A 21,688-nucleotide genomic window follows, 5' to 3' on the forward strand; every position below is an offset into this window, starting at 1 on the left:
TTTTTCTGTATTTATAAAAATCCCCCTCTCCTTGATGGTCCTGGGTTTGGGATCTTCATCCATCTTGATTGGCCAGGCCAGATTAGTGTAGTTCCCGCACATGTGTGAGCTATGTATGCCTAGTTCTATGTACTGCAGAGAAGAATGCAAACAGGCAGGTAAATTTGTTTTATTGCTAAAGGGACATAGCCACAACAAATAACCTGTCTGCTTGCAACTCTGTTAAAATTAGGTTAAATTTACCTTTAAAGTTAAAAATATATATATATATATATATATATATATATATTTATTTTTATTTTTTTAAACTGAACCATTGACAAGGTTTGCCTATAATGTAACAACATGATTACACAGGAGCACAAGTTGTCACCCCATAACAAGAAGTGCTTAACCAAGGTCCTTCATGGCAGCATTACCAGGGATTATTATAATGAAAGCTACAGATTTAAAAAGACTCCAACAATTTTTGAAATGACATGGTACAGCCTGTATAAGCTTTCAGTGCTAATGCTCATAGTGCTAAATGTACAATTGGTATATGAGCTGTGCACACACACACAAACATTATTCGCTCATACGTGGAGTCTCTGCTTATTTCTTAGCCGAACAGTAATTGTACCATGCAGATTCTCCGATTTCACTGTATGCCTGTGAGACAGTCTGTCTGTCTGTCTGTAACCATTAATGAAATGAAAACCACCCAAAATGAGATGTATACCAAAAAAAAATATGGAATCTTTTGTCTATGTTTTACAGGATCTTACCTTAAAATGAATGTGACTTATGCCCCATGGGTTCATGTAGAGTCTTAATTTTACCACTTTAGCAGACTCCATAATTGGGATCAATAGAGCCCAGGGGAATTATCTTGAATAATTTACAAGGTGACGTCTAGGACACCTAGGACAGACATTCACCGTCTTCCGAAGCATCAAAAGGGCAAAATACCTAGAGGTTTTCTCACACTGTGGAATTTAGGTGGGGACACAAATTTGCATATATAATATGTAAATACAGTTGGGATTCCAATGATAACCAGAAAGGCAAGCTAAACATTTAAGTTCTATTGTGGGAAGTAGTACATATAATGAGCTCCCTGTCACCTCTAAGGTATGTAAATGGCCATTATCTTTTTAATAAATATGCTAAAGAGCGTATATTGTACAAGTCTACAATAGGAGTTTAATGAACCTAGCTATGTGGGTTTTTATTTATATCTGAGCACCTGGCATATTGTAATTACAAGTTATTGCCTAACATTTTTAACCAATCACCTGTTTCCTACTACCAAGATTCTGCCTTTGCATATTAGGCTACGTCTAAAATGTTCATTTTTCTGGCATCTACAATGCTTAAAAAATGTTTTTTTAATGTAGTGTTCAAGACAGCATTAATATGGCTGAGCATCAAATGGACGTTTACCATCTACAGAGCCTGAATCCTGTAATAAACATGAATGAGAGCACAGCCATAAGGACTTTCAGTGGAACATTTAATGGGCTTAACAAGGCTTCTGGGAGGTTCAGCTTTTGGAGGAATTGGCCTAGAATTCTTTGCAGGAAAGGACAAATGACTATTTAACGTCCAACACAGAGAACAAAATAAATGTAGCCTGAAGGGCAATGTGTTAAACTAGCTGCAAATATGTATATGAAATGTAATTCTTGAGGATGATCAAACGTTGATAAAGGTCAGTCGAAATATGCTGTTGAACATGACATAAATCTCAACAATGTTTATCTAGCCTTCATTTTACAATTCCCCCTTCATACACCCGTGTGAACCAACGCTAATCTGATTTAAAGGAGTGCCAACATCATAAAACACCAGTAGTTCAAAATGAAAGTCTTTCTACAGCCAGTGCTCACTATGCACTATTGATGGGCAAAGCCCAATTTCACACTTTCACTTTCACACTTAGTATCACCTTATTATTTACAATGAATAACTACTGTAATCTCAGCTCATTTTTTCAGATTAAGCATTTTGCTTTGGCAATACCAAGATAAGGTGCCACCTGGCCAAACCTTAGATTTATTAGGTTTTAAGGTTATTTGAAAAACAGTGTTAAAATATAAGGAAAGCAAAGGTATGTATACGTGTAAATATGTTCTTGCATTGCTTATGTACGGAACCGCCAAGACAACACATAACAGCTTGGCTATAGGAGTGATTTTTAATTGTTTGCTACTGCATGGTTTACCATTTTACCATCTGACTTTCAACTCTTTAGCCGCACTTGATTTCAATAGGATGGAACTGTGGTGACTGCAATGAAATAAATAAGCCGTTCAGTAGCAAGTAATAAGAAAGTTCCCTTGTAGCTCAGCTCTATTTCTGTCCAATTTTCAGTTCGTTTCAAACACTTGTCATTCACTGGGTACCTCATCTACAGTCACAGATGATTGACAATCCCAAAGATCCACAAGTTTGACTGAACCCCAAAACTTCATGGGTTGTAAAGTAAAAACTTGGAAGGTATGTGACAGATTTAATGGATTTACTGAAAAAACAAGAATGGAAAAAAAATGACAGAAAAAAAAAAACACAGAGTCTTCTCATGGCCACCCTACAGATGCCTACAGAGCTTAGACTGTAGCTACAATGAACATACAACTTCACCATGGAACCATCTAACAAAAGTTTGTATTTGTGAACATTCAGATCATGCCAAATGAAGGAGGAATCACTGGGGGCGGTGGATTCTTCTAGGGTAATACCAGTCACTGGCTGGGAAAGGTCCATCTAAGCAAGCTTGGCCAGGTCTGGACACCTTGGAGTCCTACAAATAAACTTTACAAGCCAGAAGGAATACTTCTTGGTAATATACCACAACATCCCCAAAAAGAGAAAAAAATTAAATAAAGAAAAACAACACTTTCTCGAAAAAGGTCAAGTTTCAATCCAATGACGGCTTTTTGGCCTCTTTCTGCTACAAGCAGGAAGGACATAAACATCTAGATGATGTAAACCCACCCATAAACCAAAGCTCAAAATTTACAAAATGTAGTTATCTCTGAACAAGGATATAGACCCTGATTCATAACCAACCAATAGTAGCTCCATCCTTCTGGAGACATAGTCAGGAGGGAATATTGTCAGTTAATACATTTCTAGGGACACAGATATGTAGATGTTACATGCTACTTAGCAAGCATGCACCTAACACAGAAACACATACCTGATTCTATGTCCACTTCAAGTCTTTATCGGTTATCGTAAAAAAAAATCCTTGTACAGTCCCTGCAACAGTATGCCCCATTATCCCCTGTCTAATATATTGTGCAGCAGTAGAAGGAACCTTTACTTGCCTAGATCCAACATAATACTATTTCCATTGTGGCTTTAGGAGGAATAAGAGCTCTGCCTGCTACCAAGTCACCTGTATTTAGCCACACAGCGGGGAAGCTATCCTGCTTTACCCTTGATAGGATTGCCCCTGCTAGAGGTTTATATTAATTACCAGGAAACAATAGGAATTAAAAGTGACCAACTAGTCCAATCAACATCCTCACAATAATTAGATCTATTCTTTTGTGTCTTCCTGATTATACATGGCCAGATTTTTACATGACTTCATCAAAGTCATTTAGATTGTTCAAGAATTGGTGCATGGAAACCCCTAAATCCTACACAGGTGTCAGATTACTGTTATGTTTCCAGTGACAGATGAAAGCAATGAACAGTGCAGTTCAGTTCAATGGAAAAGGGGAAGCGAGTCGTTCCCAATAGGTTGTCTATTAATCTTCCCAGGCAAATTGATAAACAAGGTCAGGGGACCACTGTACACATTAGAATTATATCCGAGCTCTTTATATCCGAGCACGTCTATTTACCTTGTGTACGTAGCTTTACTCAGTAAAGCAGCACAAAACTCAGTGAAAGCACCTACAATGTTTCTGTACACAGACAATATCATCACTTTCCATTGGCTACTGGAGGTCAAAGCTCCTTGTTCTTCACTATACACTCTGTTCTCTGTACTACAAAACAGATCTCCATGTCCATACCTGCAGCTACATCTGCCCCACCAACACATAAACCATCTGTGCTGGCATTTCTATATGAAGCAAAACGTAATCAGCTATTTCTGAGGACTCAATGTCCATTCTGAATGTATGTTATGTGTATATGTAATGTCTTTCAACATAAACCATGTTCCTGCTTTAAAGTCATTGTGAATAGCAACATTCTATTCAGTGAGGACAAAGCAGCGCCATGATTTTCTGATAAGGGTGCAAAGGGGTAACCAAACATTTTTTGGGAAACTTTATGCCAGGATCCCATTTTTGTGTTGCAGTAATGTGCACGATTCTGCACTAATCAACGAAGCAGAAACCTGATTTATGATTTACATGAACAAATATCCCATCCCAGGACACAGATGGAGACCCTGTATGAAACCTAAGCCTAAAAATGCAGAAGATATCATTATATGGGGGAGAATGGGATCTCCGTGCCAGTATACATAGCACGCATTCATTTAATGTTAAAAAAACAATATATAAATTATATATATATATTTTTTTTTTTTTTTTTTTTATATGTGACAGGAATCTGTCAGCAGCCAACTTAATACAGAACAAACAAAATGTTTTACGCCAACCAGACTGAACTACAATGGAGAGATTCCTGAACCGAGAAGGGTTGCTGGCTTCTGATTCTCCAGCTGCGTCAGCCCTACATTGGAAACCGTTCACGTCAAAGTGCTTCACCTGAACCTTCCAGCAACCTGATCCACATCCTGGCAAAGGTTTAGAAAAGCACCATTGTTACCCTACAGGGTGGGGAAGAGTCAATTACCTGGAACAAAACAATGGGCAGATTTTCCCAGGTCAGAGTCAGTACATGAATCTCATGCTGGCAGGAAATGGGATTATATCCCTTCAATTAGAGAATAAAATAGGTCATTCATTTTCTAGTTATAGGATAACTACAAAGCTGCAAAACCTGAAATCAATGTGTTGCTTTATTGTAGTAGATCTCAATAAAGTAAAGCTTAAACATACAGGAAACCTATAATCCAAGAATATGGAAGATCATCTGAAAGTGCTATTTGCTTGGCTGTCATGCTGAATCTGAATTTAATAGGTTAAACTAGAACTAATGACAAATAAAAAATAACATAGTTCTCCTGATCCTCATATACCTTTGGATTCTGCAACTAAAATCCAGCTTCCTGTGATGGAGTGGTGACAATGCTGCACTGCTCAAAAAATTAGGAGCAGAGTTGCCACCCCCCAGTCTGATTTTAATACAGTGGGATAAAATAAAAGCAGCAAAACGCTCTGCAAATGTGGGTACTAAGCAATTTAGTTTAGAGATCTGTTGAGCATAAAATTGAAAGCAGCTCTGCTCCTGTGTACTAGGTACCACTGCTCTCTATGCAAAAACCTAACTGTGCATGCATACTGCAAGCAAATGCAGCTTAGTCAAATGAGAGAAGAAAGCATCACACGTTGTCCTTTAACCCATTTTCCTTTATCTCATCCAATACATACATTTCTAGTAGATATTATTCTGATTGGCACGAGGCAACACAGATTTTTAACTGGGCTAAAATAAACAAAAGCATAGTGGTTCCCCATAGCAACTAACTAAATCTATTTTTTAAAACAGATGTTGGACTGTCTTTGCTTGTACATCAAACCCAGCATCTCACGTTTGTATTTATTTCGCTCACAAGCTGCTAAGTGTCGGTAAACCTTCCAGCTCTGCTTTTAGCTCCAGCTATAACAGGCCTCGGAAACCATTTTGGAAAAGGCTGCTAGGACTCCAGGAATAAACAGTCCCTAATCTTCCTAACAACCAGCACACACAAAGCATGTGTAGGAATTCCTGAGGCAGACGCCGGGCACTTGCAGCTTTCCACTGCTCTACAGGACATAATAATATGTTCCAGACAGCCCTGGAGATCCTCCGCCTTTAAGACCTCGATTTGTAGTTTTGGAGGAAAGTTGCAATTACAAAGGATGCCACTGTGAACCGATCCTTGTGAAATGCTAGCTGCCTGGCTGTGATGCTGATCCATTAGCGTCAATCCTTTTTAACTGATGCAAAACCAGAATGCAGATCCACCTTGACTTGCTAATGCGTATGCTCGTTCTGAAGCGGAGACTCAAAGTATTGAAGTGAGGGACGGCCAGGCAACTACACTTATACAGAAAGAGTTCTACAATGGTAGACAATGTATTTAAAGAAAAAAAATGACTGAACTGAATCCTGAAAATGCTTGGCCGATGTTGTCATGCAAATCCATTGGTTTCAATAAATGGCCAACTACTAGGTCTGAGCACATGTGCAGCAAGGAATACTGGAATGTCCGTCATATAGAAAAGCATGACAACCAAGCAACTAGCATTTTCAGAACGTGGTCACCAAAAGGAACTTTTTTGTCTGGTTTCAGCTGAAAATACAGGTGCCAGCTGCCACTTTGAGGGGCCAATTTACTACTATGATGCGTTAATGCAACACACATTGGCTTATTCATATGTTATTTATTTTGCATGGCAACCAACGCAACAGCAATGCATCCCAGATGACGATTGCAGCACACAGTAATGCAACTGCTGTGTGCTAAAAAAAAAACATAATGTATATCCATCCCCTACGCTCATTTTAATGCATGGCAGCTCATTCAAAATGAACGAGCAGCCATAACACAGCACACATTAATGCTTGATACAACATATGTAACACACCACAACAAGGTGTGAACAGGCATGAAATCTATGTACAGCTTTTCACGGCATGGGATGACAGTTCCATGACATGAGCGATTATAAACGCTCAATGATTCCTAGGAATGGGCTGCATGCTTTGGAATATCAATGTATATAAAATGGTTGCCAGAATGACAGCTGGGACTAGTTACAGCCTAACACTAATAAAGATCAGGCTGCAACGATATGCTAGGCCTCACAGTATAATATGCACTTCCATGGCAACCAGAGTGTTGTTATCACCTTTATGTGACAAAAAACAGAATAATGGTTGCTTTGGGCAATGGGGACAGTGCTCATTCAAATATTTTGAATGAATTACACTTTTTCCAGGCCCCAAAATGTGAGAGTACTGTATGTAAACAAAGTGCCAATGTGTAATGACAAATATTGTCTTTGGTTGTTCAGGTAGGCACACACTATACTCTTCAGTGATGAGATGAATGCATTCACTGCAGACATTATGGACACAAGAACCAGAAAGGCCTGTATTTAATCCGGACCATGCACAATGAAGTATGTACAAATCCTGTCTATACCAAATCTTAGCAGGCTTCCCTTCTTCCAATATACAAAATTTGCAGGTATTTCTAAACTGTTAGAAACCCACTCTGGAGTCTGTTGTGATCTTTAATAAAGAATAATTTTATAAGAAAAGCAGCTAGAGTCAGAAACAGCTTGTTAGGAATATATTTATGACTTTCAATGCTTATTGTCTTTGATCACACTGGAAATATCAGCACAATATAAGTCGCTGGCATATATTCAGTGTGGAGGACTGGAAAAATGAATTTCTTAGTGATAGATCAGAAAAGCAGCCCAACAGATAACTAAAGTAGCTTTAACAGCAGGCTGACAACATTGATGTGAATTGTGAGGTAGTGGCTTAGTGTTGTCAGCCTGCAACAGGAAGTGATGTTATTTGCAGGTAGTAAACTTTGCAAGAGACAAAAACAAATTGCTTAATCTGTATACAAAGCAACATCAGTGCTGAACCCAGAATGGGAAGGTGGGAAGAAATTGTAGGTGGGTGGCAGCCCCTGAATTGTGACTGACTCTTCAGTAACCACCCATAAACAGCAAGGTGGTTCCTGAAAAGTGCCGGGCGGTGCACCCAGCTAAAAGGGGCCGGGGAGAACACTGAACATAATATTGATTATACTACAAAGTTGGGTAAAACTTTATAAAACTTTTAGTGGAATGAACATTTTCCAGTTCGCATATCAAATGAATGAATGGCATCCACTACAGAACGTAGCAGCCAAGTTCAGACCAGCAAATGTTACTGAGAGCTGAGTTCTGCCCACTGTCAATAATATATGACCAATGCTCCTACACAAATAATGTGAAGCCTCTGCAAATAAAAGAATGTGTAAACAAGCTTAAAGCCCAATGCCAGGGAAAAATATACATAGGAGCTGCTTTACCAGGCAAAGTATATCAAGTTCTGACCATCCAGTCCTGGGAATTACAGTCTGGCTACACAACACTGCCAGGCTGGTGACCTAACTTTTCTCTGCTACAGTTCAGTAGTATAACTTGGTCAGAAACTCAACCCCAGCCTGTGATTGGTCAACAGCAGGAACAGCAGCAGGTCATCTCTAACTTCTATTGATATATTCCTCACTTGCACATACTAATGTATAAATTCTGGGAATTAAGTCCTAAGAATTACAGTCTAGCCACATAGCACTGCTAGATCTGTGACCCATGTTTTCTCTGCTGCAGTTAGGCTTGGTCAGAAAGCCACCCCTTGCCTGTCATTGGACAATAAGGGAATATCAGAAGTTCAACCTTTAAACCCTCTGGTATGTTTCTTATGTGGACATACCCATGCATTTATTCTGGCTATCCACTCCTGACAATTACAGTCTAGCCACACAGCACGGCCAGGCCGGTGACCTACCATTTCTCTGCTGCAGTTAGGTAGTATAAATTGGTGAGGAACCCACCCCCAGCCTATGATAGGACAATAAAGCAATACCAGCGTTTCATCTTTCAACTGTTCTGTTATCATGCACCTTACCTGCAAATGCACTTGCAGCAAGGCTTGCATTGCCTGCATTTAAAAATGCATTTCTGTTTGTGTATGTGGCGGCATTCAGTAGTAATTCTTTTTGACATCCTGAAAGCATTGCTGATGTATATTTACAAATTTCTTTACATGTAATATTCTACACAATTCTAATATATTTATAAAAATAATGTGCAGAATGCTTACTATTTGTAAACACTGACAGTTCCCATGTCTAATATTTATAAGAATATATTATTATAATAATAACTCCAAAGCATAGCGCTCCCCTGCCTATCCATCCCAAACTTAGGCTACGTACACACATGCAATAATTGTCGTTGGAAATGAACGATTAACGACCAATCGTCCAATAATCATTACCAAAAGAAAAGTGCACAACAATGCCGATGAGTGATGAATGTCGCTGGAAACGAACGACCATCCCGGCGGATCTGATCTATTGTGTGTACGGTCGTTCAGTGATCGTGGATGTTTCTGCGGTACACAAACTTCCTGCATGGTTAAACGATCGTATATAGCCTGTGTACATTGGTACATTGATTATATTTGAACGATTGATTATATTTGAACGATCGTATCATTACAGTATGTACAGAATCGGTCACTATACAATCATTCAAAATAATTGTGAATAATCGTTGATCGGTTGTTAATGGTTCGTTTTCTAACGATAATTATTGCAGCCTTAGACAGTACCTGACCTGTGCCGGCATGTTTATGACGATGACAGGTACCCTTGATGTCTATTGACCACAAAGCGGACCATCTTCTCTGCCGTTCCTCCCCAGGGGAGCGATTTGCAGTGTCCAGGCCTCTCTTTTTGTCTTCTGTCATCAGCAAACCCTCCCAAAAATAAAAGTGGTAGCAGAGAGAGCGATGGAAACACAAACACTGGCTTAGGCCAACCAATGGATCTTCCCAGCAGTGTGGGTGGAAGAAATCAAATCTTGGGAAGAGACATCTGCCAAATCCGGGCTGCTCATCCCCCCCTCCAGTGAATTACAAAATCACAGGGCCCTGCAGTGACCAAACCCAGCAATCTCATGTATTATTCACTGTCACAGACACAATGTAGCAGCAGATTCACCATGGTCATGGATGAAGATTCATCCACAAGATACGCTGGGTGCTACAGCTGTGTTGCAGCTGCAATATTTTGATCCCTTTAAATCCAAACCACTCCCCCTCTTAGGATGTATGCAATGTAATCAGTAATCCCTTTTCACTAAAGGGGGAGGGGGGAATCTAGCTGTTTGATCTTTCACCAGGAGTGAAAGTGTTAATATTTACACAACCACCACCAGCACCACCCTTCTGTGCCATAGCTTGCAAATAAATGTCAAAAAGGACATGAAAGCATGATATAAAGACACAAAGATTGCAATGTAATGCTGCTGATCACAGCATAGATCTGATCAGGCTCTAGACACAGGATGATCCTTCCAGTGGAGCAGAAATATGGAAGATCAGCTGTTCCTAGATGGCATGATGTAGGATGGTGCTACCTACCTGTCTTGGTTTTGGCATAAGCACAGCCTGGATAGTCTCAGCAGCCCCTGGGATCAGACAGAACAGGAAGACTTGAGCTTTGTAGGTGTGATGAGCAGGCAGGAAGGTGTATGGAGCCAGGTAATGCATGCACACAAGCTACACACCCTCCTGCTAGTCCGCCTGCACTTGCACGACAGGTTCATGACATCACCAGCCAATCCACCCTCCCCCTCTGCCTTGGAAAACCGGGATAGGTGACATTCTTGTTCTGCAATGAAGGAGGGGGAGGGCGCACGCCATCTGCTGGTTACTCTGAGAATGCAAGCACAGGACACCTAGGTCAAACCAAGCATTGCCTGAAATTGATGAATTCCACTAGCTGCCTATTGGATGGCTGGAGATTTAATAAGTGAGTGATTGATCTCTTAATTTCATTTTTTGATATGGATCTATGTTGTGCAGTAATACATGCTTTAAAGCTGAACTAAAGTTACGTAACATTTGTGATCAGCCAAAGCTTCTGCAATAAAACATTCTCACTTGTTTGATTGCTCCCTTCAATGGTCAAAATCATTGAGCTGTACCTATGCCAGGTTGGTGGCCAGGATACCGGCTGGTTCCCCTAGAGCTGGCGGGACTGAATAACCTCTGATGCCTGAAGATCAAAACAAGAAAAAGATGAACTGGGACAGGTAAGAAGATCCCAGAAATTTCACTTTACATAAAAGGGTAGATAGTAAATAGTTATGTATAGTAAAAATTCTGTTTGTTTGCTTTTTAAGTGCAACACCCTTTTATTTAAAAAAAAAAAAGGGTGCAGCACCACCCCCTAATTCTAGGTGATTGAGAATGAATGGGAGTGCAGAGCCTCCCGGGATACCTATGTTACGCTTCCCGGGAGGCTCTTGGGTGCCCAAGCATCTCAGGCATGCGCAGAAGGAGCCCTTTTGTCAAAAGGAAAAACATTGCTGATCTCACACATGTGCAGTGAGATTGGCAAGTTTTTTTTCCCAGCTACGTTACCCGATCTTGCACTTGGGTCAGGTGGCATAGCAACAAGAACCCGAAAGAAGATGAGAAGATGGCAGCGCCCAGAGTGCCAGCCCGAACACAGGTGCCAGGACGACGCGAGACCCAAAGGAAGAGACCTCTGGATGGATCGGACTGCCCTGCGGGATTGAAGGTAAGTTTATTTTTGTTTATATGGGGGAGGTTTGAGTTTAGTTCCTCTTTAGCACATGTTATGTTGCATGTTAATGTGCATTGGGATGCCAATGCACCTTAAAGATGAACTAATCTCAAAAGTCACCTAAAACAAAAAACAATACACTTAACTTTACTCCCGCAGTGCAGCTGATCATTCCAGAAATGTCTTCCATTGGGTCCCGTGTCGTCTCGGTATCTGTCTTCGGGCCAGCACTCTGGGCGCCATCATCTTCTCCTCTTCCTCCTTCCTCCTTTTTCCTACAACACCCCACCCCGGCACGAGATCAGGTGACGTAGATGGGAAAAAAACTTGCATCCGCAATGAGATTGCGGATGCAATGAGGCAAAAAATGAGGCAAATTTTTTCCCCCTTTTGACGAAAGGGCTTCTTCTGTGCCTGCCTGAGCATCTCATAGAGCACCCAGGAGCCTCCCAGGATGTATGACGTAGGTATACCGGGAGGCTCTGCGCTCCCATTCATTCTCAATCGCCTAGAATTAGGGGGCTGTGTGTCATAAGTAGTAAGCTCACCCACACCAGTCAAAGCTTAGTTCTTCTTTAAAGTGCTAAAATAAAGCAATAATTTCCTAACAGAATGCAGAGTATTGCACTACAATGTAATTCCCCACATTGCAGTATGCTACGAGGGAGATAAGTTGCATTGTGATGCGATTTAAAATAACTGGCACCAAAGGGCTAGATAAGGGATGCCCACACTTTTTTAGCTTGCGAGCTACTTTTAAAATGACCAGGTCAAATTGATCCACCAACAATAAAAAGTTGAACTTTATAACTCCTGTGGGTGGTAGAGTTTATTTTGAAAGGCAGGGCTCCGCGATCTACTCGCGTTGCCTTTGCGATCTACCAGTATATCGCGATCCACCTGTTAGGCATCCCTGAGCTAGATGATCCTGAAAGTCCTCCAGCTAGAAAGAAGGTGGCCCTATCTGACTTGCTGCAGCCTCTAATGCTCTTAGGAGTTCACAGTGTGCAGTGAAATCAGATCAGGATAATATAGTACAACAAAGGAACATATCTTATATAAGGTAAGACGGGTTTTAAGACCACGTTGATGCTTTGCAAATTTTCCCTGCTTCCAGGTGTGTAATTTCACAGAGCGGGTCATTGTATTTCTGAAACTGAATTAGAGTTATGCTATCTGACCAGTTTGGTGGGTTTCTTTTTTACAGTGCAAATGTAGTTCCATCGTTTCTAAGATTGTGCAAAGCAAGTGAAGTTACTGCATCCATCATCTTTGAATTCCTAGTGGAGTCCTTATCAATAAACCAAGATGTTGACTAAGCTGAATGAAATTTCCTGCACACACAGAAAAGCCCAGAAGGGTTGTGTCTCTTTAAATTATCTGCACATGCAGATTGGGAGGAAATAGTGCTGCTTGCCTTCAAGCTGTAGCCTGCAGTCACTTCTGTTCCAAAATACATTTTACAATATTGTACAATCCCATTCAGCAGAATCCTAAATCCCAGCATCTGCCCATCATTTGGAGGGATTGTCCCACCTTGATAATTATATCTCTGTCCCACTTTCCTCCTCTGTTGTCCCTCACATCAGTCAAATTTATGAATCTCTATACAAATCTACATTTTAAAATATTTTTTTATCAATATTACACTAAATATTATGATTTATATATACTATTTAATATATATTTATTTTATATATACTATTTAAATTGATTCATATTATCAACTGCAACTAAATGATCACTATCTGTTTGATGATTGATCTGAATTACATTTTAACCTCAATACTATCCAAATTAACCCAAAAAATGTATTCAATATTCTTCCTAAATTTGGAAATAGATTTTTTTTGGTTTATTTTGACTAATATTTTTGTCTAACTCATGATCTAATCCAGCCTTTTTCAATCTTTTTAACATGGAAAAACCCTTGAAATAACATTCAGGTCATTGGAAACCCCTGCCAATATTTATGATATACCCAATTCATTGAACATTGCCTGATGGTCCATGGGATAAAAGCCTCTTACATTGCTGGTCAGTGGGAGGCATGCCACCCCTACAGATAAACATAACCACAGAAAAAACACATAACCATTGTCTGTAACTGACCCAAGAGGTCCTCATTTCTAATAGCTCAAGGAATTTCTAGCAAACTCTGGAGGAACCTTGGTTGAGAGTCACAGGTCCAATCAATTAAAAGCATGTGTATGTATGAATGTAACTATTGCATTTGTTTTTGTGAAAAGTCTTTATTAACTACCAGTAATAGTTTTTGGCCTATTGTTTTAAAAAGAGAGATTCAGGGCACTGCTATTGCTGACCCGGTTCTACAGAATACACATTGCATGGTTGTTCTGATCCTCTGCCTTTACCATCTTCTCAACCACTGACCCAGAATAAGAATGCAGCTCAGGTGTTCAGCTAATTGTCACACAATTCTGCATGCTTGTTTCCTGTGTGTGACTGCTAAAACTAACACCAAAATGATCAGCTATTCTACATCCAGGTAGTCAGCATGTTTTACAATAAGTACAGCAATGGCAACCTAATATATCAGTGATAAGTCCACTTTAAGGTCTCTCTTAATGGGTGCGGGAGTGTGGTGTCTTCTTCATGCATACTTTATTTTACACGGTACCCCTCTATCTTAAAAAGTTGGAGATATGGTAATACGGTGCTCCATATAATTCCATATAATGCACTTTGACTCCCATTTTTACAGAATGTATATGAGCAGTAGAAGGGCCAAACTTGAGATATAAGCAGCTGATGCACTGTCTGAGGCTAATCATAGTTTATGTAACGAATGACAGTGTATGAAAACCCAGGTACAAATATATATTCCTGCTTACTGGTACGTGTAGTGGCTGCATTAAGTTTTTCTCACCTACGGTAGTGACACTGACAGTGACACACTTTTGTCTTAGTGGGACAATGTATACTTTTAGTATAGTATCAGAAGAGGTGCAGCATTGTTACTCTATGAAGAGTTGTGTGCAGAAGAAGCAGCAGAGAAGATCACCTTGGTGTTGCAAAAAAAGTGATGGGCAGCACAGAGCTAAAGCAGGCTATACCTGAAAGTGAATTTGCATTGTGATTTGTTAAAGCTTTCCAAGGCTGGAGAGGATACACTTTCATCAGTGAAGCTGGGTGATCTAGCAAACCTGGAATGGATTTCTTCAAAGTCATTTGCTATTTGCTAACAAATGTTTTGAATCCTGGACCAGATCCATTCCAGGTTTGCTGAATCACCCAGCTTCACTGATGAAAGTGTATCCTTTCCAGCTTTGGAGAGCTTTAATAAATCAGAACCATTATGTCAAGAGTTGTCTTAACTTCCTGTGCTACCATTCTGCCTTAATGTAATGGGTTTTCTATTGTCCAATCGGAGATGGAGGAGAGAGTGCAGGATAACCCTTTTATAGAGGAACATTTAGTATTCATTTATGATGTAAGCTGATACATATCTGTGGATGCATAGAGTGTTTTACTATGTGTATTCCATTTTTTGTAATCATATATTTGGATTAACTGACCAGCTTTATGATAAGATTCCCATGCACTGGTGGTAGGAAGGTTCCACTGGCTTTCTATAACACTTCTAGTTCAGCTTTGACCATTTTTCTTCCAGACAGAAGTAAAATAAATTAAATCTCATGAGAAGGCTAAAGGTGGATTCATGATAAAGGAAACTGAACTGCTGAACAGAACATGTGTGTGTCACCTTTCTGCTACATGATGCATCCTGAGTCAGGGTGTAAAACTGCTAACTTGCTGTATATGCTTTCCATTTAGCTAACCAAGTGCAGCCGAAATTATCACTTTCACACAATATAGTGAATCCAAGAGTAAGGCTAAGTATACAAGTGCAATAATTATTGTTAGAAAACAAATGATTAACAACACTCATTCCCATTTATTTTGAACGATCGTATTGTGCACAATTCTGTACATGTTGTAATGATACGATCGTTCATAATATAATCCATCATAATGTACACGCACTACATACGATCGTTTGAACAATGCAGGAAGTGACATGTACTGGAGAAAGTGTACCGCAGAACCATCCACGATCACTGAACGACAGTACACACAATAGATAGTGAACGCATGTCACCCAATCAGATCCGCCAGGACGGTCGTTCGTTTCCAGCGACATTCCTCATTCATCTGCGTCGTTGGCAAGTCGTTGTGAACTTTTTTAGTTAACGATTATCGGACAAGCAGTGGTTAGTCGTTTGTTTCCAACGATAATTATTGCACATTTGTACGTAGCACATATGTACGAAGCCTAAGTCCATGTACAGAACTGACTTTGGCCCCCATGCTGATCTGGCTTGGCGCCTCCTTTGGCTGAGGAGGATCCAGGGCCCTAGTGCAATGGCACACTTTGCAGCTCCCTATATCCACACCTGATTTCACAACCACTGATTAGGTGATCATACATTGGTCAATGGGTGCACAACCAGATAAGGGATCCATAACTTCGTGATATCATTCGTGATCAACAAGTTGCAAATTCAGCTTCAACAGGTTACTTTAAATCAGTGAAGAACTACTCCATAACAACTAGAAGTCAATGGGAGTGATTCCTACTGTTTATTATAACCACAGGGATTGTTGTTTTGGTAAAGCAAACACTTCCATTGACTACTGATTTTACATTCACCTATCAGACTGGGGGGTACGTGCAGAGTTTGCAGGCCAATATTTCATCAACATTTTTAGATTGCCCTAGTTTTTAACAAATATTGTAAAATTTGATATTTTTATCAGATCAACATCTAATCTATTAAAAAAGCATTGCATAGTACACCCCCCCCCCCCCCCCGAACACACCAGGAGAGAGATTCTTATTTTCTAATGATAGTTATTTTCAGCTGAGTGTAATGTTTTTTTGAAAATTACAGTCACATGAGTGAAAAAAACTCTTATCGTTGTGTTAAAGCCAAGTGAATGTGTATGATAGTGTGATATGTACAGTGAGTACAAAGCAAGACCAGCAACAAAAACAAATGTTTTTCTCCGTATGAATGGAAATAGCTGACTGTGTAGAAAAAAATCAGTTTGTGAAAATGAGAGATAAAAAAAAACTATTTGGGCTGGTTTGGGGACACATTTTCTTCTAGATAACAAACCTCTCTCCGTAAAGCTATCACTACCAAAACCACAAACTGGATTCACAGTCTCATTGATAAATAGGGCCAGGCATATTGATAGCAAAAGACATAGCAGAAACTGAGAGGTGATAGCTTCAAACCCTTTGACAATCGTCACCAGAACAGGTTTCCCAATTTGATTTTCTCATGCTTACTTTGTGGGACTTTAGGTGCTAGAAACAATGGTCAACAGGACAAATTGTAAGGTTCATACTCGTTTTAACATTTAAGAAAAATGCAGTACCCTCTGCAATCTATTCACCAATGGGGGATGACCCTTCACTAAGCCCAAGTACTTTTTAGACCATGATGACATCATTAGTGTGGTTCCATTGCTTCTTGGTCCAATCATATGTTGGGGATGGTCCTTGACTAAGTTTCTTTACTTACTGCAGATTTATGACTTCAGCCGGGTGGTGTCACTACATCTCATCATTGGTCCTTGACTAAATTCTAGCATTTATTGCAGTGAGATGACCACATTAGTGTGGGGCCTCATCTGCTCAGTCCAATCATGAGCTGGTATTTGTACTTGACTATGTTCTAGTATTTATTGTATGAAGACCTCATTAGTGTGACACCTCCCTTTCTCATTCCATTCATCTGTTGGGGATGGCCTTTGATTAGGTTCTAGTTCTTTTTAAAGACTGATATCCTCATTAGTTTGGTGACCATACTTCTCTGTCCATGCACCTTTTGGGGATGGTCCTGCACCTTGACTAGGCTCTAGTGATTATCAAAGTGTGTTGACCTAATTAGGCTACATACACATGTACAATAATTGTCATTGGAAAGGATCACATTCCTTTTCAACGGCAAACGACTGCACGATGCATGAATGAATGCTGTAAATACAGCACTGTTCTGCTCTATGAAGAGGGGAGGGTGAGAACAAAGGAGCGGCACTCCGCTGCGCTCTCTTCCCTTTACTTGCATTACGATCGTTCCTTGTCCATCGTCCATGGATCCGCCAGGGCAGTTGTTCGGTTGATGGACGATGAGCACTGTACACGCCCAAGATTCTCGTCCGATATCGGCCCTTAGCCGACAATCAGACGAGAACGATTGCACATGTGTACGTAGCCTTAGTGTGGTGTTACAGCCACTTACCCAGTCACCAGTTTAGGATGATCCCAGTAGTTTGGTGACACTACATCTCAGTCTTGTCACCTGTTGGGGATGGTCCTTGACGTAATTCTAGTTCTTATTGCAGTGCGATGACTACATTAGTGTGGTGCCTCACATTCGAAGTCTAATCTCCTTTTGAGGATGTTTTTTGTCTAAGTTTTAGTAACTATTGCAGTGTGATGACCTCATTAGCGGGGTGCCTCATTTTCTCACTCCAATCATGAGCTGTGGTTGGTCGTAGACTAGGTTTAATTATTTAGCGCAGTATGGTGACCTCTTTAGTGTAAGGCCTAGTATTCTCTGTCCAGTCATCAGCTGGGGATTGTCTTTAGGTTCTAGTATGTATTGTATGAAGACCTCATTAATGTGATGCCTCACTTTCTCAATCTATTCATCAGTTGGGGGATAGTCTTTGATTAAGTTCCAGTCCTTATTACAGACTGATCCCCTCATTAGTGTGGTGACACTACCTCAGTCCATGCACCAGTTGGGAATGATCCTGGACCTTAACTAAGCTTTAGTGCTAATTGAGTGTGTTGACCTCGTTAGTGTGGTACCATTGCTTCTCTGTACAATCACCATCTGGGAAAGGGTCCTGACTAAACTCTACTGCATATCTGCAGGGGAAAAAACTGAGGTCAGGGACTTTCCTTTGCTGCCCGTGCAAGCAAGTCTGGCTAAACAGATTAAGAAATATTTTAGCAGCTATGGATTATAAAAATATCAGGCAAGGGAGGAGAAGAGGAGGTGATTTTGCTTTTTCAGAATATAGTAATTTATGTCATGCCACCCATAAACTGAAGACAAAACTTCAAATTTAAAGTTTGAAGCATCAAAATGATGAATAAATGAAATGCTTTAAAACTTGTCCGGTCACAAAGGAAATTGAAATAGCCAGACAGTGATGACCTATTGGTAGTGCAATGCCAGTGTGTATAAAAAGAGTGATGTGCCTATGTTACCCATGTGTGCCCACAGATTGCCTTGTAAAATATTTGTTTTTATTGAAGAGCTCTTCTCGTTGGAGTGCTGTAACATACTCATTAGAGAGTGCTCTGGGCCCCTCTAATGATAATGTACAAAGGCGGCTGCAGCTTTGTTGTAGGCATGGGCTCTTGGATGGATGCCATCTTTTGTCCATGGATCTTGGCAGTAGCTTGTTTTGGAAGAACGAACTGTTTTTCTCCTAATGATAAACATCCCGGACCTGGACAACTTAGTGGCACTGCAGCTGGTGCTGAGCTAAGAATCCCCAATGTATAACCGGATATTATTTGGCTGAAATCCAACCTGTAAATTGTATTACCAGCCATATATTAATAATGCCCTTCTACAGTAGATCCTTCACCCATTTCCTCCTAGAAGACTGTAGTTGGATTCTAAGTTAAGTTTTAATTATATGTAGTCTCAATTTTTAACATTTTAAGTAAGCTTTAACAAATTGAAAGAATAATAAAAGTTTTTTAGTAATACATTCTAATTAGGTCCTGAAGGTCCTTGTCCAATCCCTTCCTGTTATAGGGTAGCAATGCTGTGTCCTTGTCTTCCAGTTGTCTTTTTCTCTTATGTCACATATTCTCCTAATTGGGTCTACAAATTTTGCACACCCTGCCGTTAACTGGGGCCCAGGAGAAAGTGGGGGCCCCAGGCAATTACCCTGTTTATTGCTTCCCTAAAACCATCCCTGCAAAAAAAATGCTTTCATTTATATTAATCTCAGTAGGATAGTTGCCCAGGACTTCCTTCCATCTTTTAATTTCTGTCTGTGTCCACCTCCCTGGACAACATCAGGCAAAGGAATATTCCAACAGCATCACATGAGATTAGTTTTTTCCTATTTCAGAACATTTTCTTTTTTCAGAACTGCTCACCTAAGCTTAAGAGATGGGATGACTACATGCAGGGGCTGGGAATCAAATCTTTGCATGAAACACTGATATGCCAGGTGTATAAGCATGAATACTCAGGAGGAACTGAGCGTTCCTGTTGCTGCCTGTGGTGAGGAGTCAGAAAGCTTCGTGCCTGGACAAGGTAATGTTCCAAACTACGAATATGTTTTTTAAATTAAACATTTTCATTACATATCCCATTTTTTTTCCATTGTGCTTCTCTATGCAAGGCAGGCAAATTGTAGCTGGTGGATGAGGCCAGCAAGGTGCTGTACATGGCTTCTGAAAACCCCACAGCACTTTGCCTTAGCTCCAATGAAAGAGAATTGGCATTTAGGAGAGGTTATACAAAATGTCTTGATGGGTGAGGGTCAGTCTGGAGGAGTGGGGGGGGGGGGTTTTGGGTTTTCATTCAACTATGAAATGAGGTTGGCTCTATCTGACTTTGTGACAGCAACTTGATGTAGGCAGACCACACACTATTACAACTTCAAACATAGTAAGTAGGTGCTAAATGTTCATAACTATAAAACTTTACAATAGGTAATGCCAGCCCCTTGTTATATAGTAAAAACAAATGCATAGGAAGGAGCCAAAGATGGAAAAAGCATAGTTTTTTCGGCAAACAAAAACTGTTTATTATTCAAAAAAGTCATATACAAAACAGGATGATCAACCATCACATATCAAAAAAGAAAATGTTGTGGGCCCTTTACGGGGCTTAAAAGCTAAGTAGAGTTCTCCTAATAACAATATTATAATGTGTTTGTCCTAAGCAGGACCACGGTTTGACAGAAATGTAAGTATTGCTGCTTGAAAGAGTGAATGAGGTCTCAACTCCCAACACGTTTCACCTTTAGGCTTCCTCAGGGGTATTGTAGAGACTGCAATGGTATTTGTTAACAGTGTTGGATAATCAGGGTTAAAGGGGGGGGGGGAGGGAATGTTAGTTATGTAGTTGGTACCTCCGTGTGATGTTAAGAAATTTCTTTAGTGGTAAATGATGTAGAACATACTATCCAAATTCCCATGGAATGTTATGTAAGACTGGAGATTTTTATTAAACAGAAGTTCCTTATGGCTCATGTGCTGGCAGTGGTAGGAACACAGGAGTTGGAGAAACTGTGTGTTGGATAGCATTACTAACTAATGCTTTGGGTTACTAACTTGTAATGCTAACCAATGTATTTGTTATAGACCACACATATATAGACCACACACTATAATAATATAGGTTGGTGTGGGAGATAAAGAGGATATAGGTGAGGGTACAGCAGTACAGGGAGGATTAGTGTTATGGTTACAAGTAGGGATGCCTCTCGCATTCTCGTGAAAATTTCCTTGAACTTCCAATGGTTCCCCTAAACTTTGACCAACCAATTTCGCGAAACCATCGGAAGAGGAAACTAAAACAGGAGGATTCCCAGAGCTGCATTCAGCCCTGGGACTCCTCCTGTTTGCGATCACTGGGGTACTAGAGGTTAATTACCCTCTAATGCCTGGGGATCGCAGAGGTTTTCCAGCGCTGCATGATGCAGGTGTTAGAGCTTAGTGTTAGAGCTACAGAAGGGTTTTATTGTTAGGGTTATTGTTATAGGAGGGATTAGTTTTTAGGGTTTAGGGTAACGAAAGGAGTTATTGTTAGAGTTACAGGAGGGAATAGTGTTAGGGTATTATATAGTTACAGATTAGATTGGTGTTAGAGTTTTAGGAAGGAATACAAAGTTATTGTAGGGCTACAAAAAGAATTGTTGTTAGGCTAGCAGAAGAAGCTAGTGTTGGAGTTGGAATAGTGTTAGGGTTTTATATAGGTTACAGAATAGATTGATGTTACAATTATAGGAGGGATTTGTGTTAAAGGTAACAGAAGGGGTTAGTGTAAGGACTGTTGTCAAATGTAAAAATAATTGAATTCTGTATGACCTCAGAAGCATCTCAAGCTGATGTCAAAAGCAAATTCATTGACAGCCCAAAGCCCATTATCACAGCCCAATGAAGTTTCAAGGTGAGATAGTTTGCAGGTTACAGTCAGAGTGTTAGTGTTACATGGAAAGTTAGTGTTA

The 21,688-nt window shown here is 40.1% G+C and overlaps 1 protein-coding gene across 6 annotated transcripts in view; it reads right to left on the reverse strand.

Annotated features, from left to right (window-relative positions):
• CEP170B (centrosomal protein 170B) overlaps window positions 1-10,477 on the reverse strand; it is a 53,047-nt gene extending 42,570 nt beyond the window's left edge. For 3 of the 6 annotated variants that reach the window (XM_072428293.1, XM_072428292.1, XM_072428290.1), the window contains exon 1: window positions 10,273-10,476. The gene's annotated coding sequence lies outside the window, so the exon portion shown is untranslated. Of the gene's footprint in view, window positions 1-9,464; window positions 9,598-10,272 lie in introns of those variants that run through there. The other 3 variants (XM_072428295.1, XM_072428294.1, XM_072428291.1) reach the window with 2 other exon arrangements.
• Between the last annotated feature and the right edge of the window lie 11,211 nt (window positions 10,478-21,688).

Source organism: Pyxicephalus adspersus, chromosome 12 (assembly GCF_032062135.1).
Source record: "Pyxicephalus adspersus chromosome 12, UCB_Pads_2.0, whole genome shotgun sequence".
Taxonomy (NCBI): Eukaryota; Metazoa; Chordata; class Amphibia; order Anura; family Pyxicephalidae; genus Pyxicephalus; species Pyxicephalus adspersus.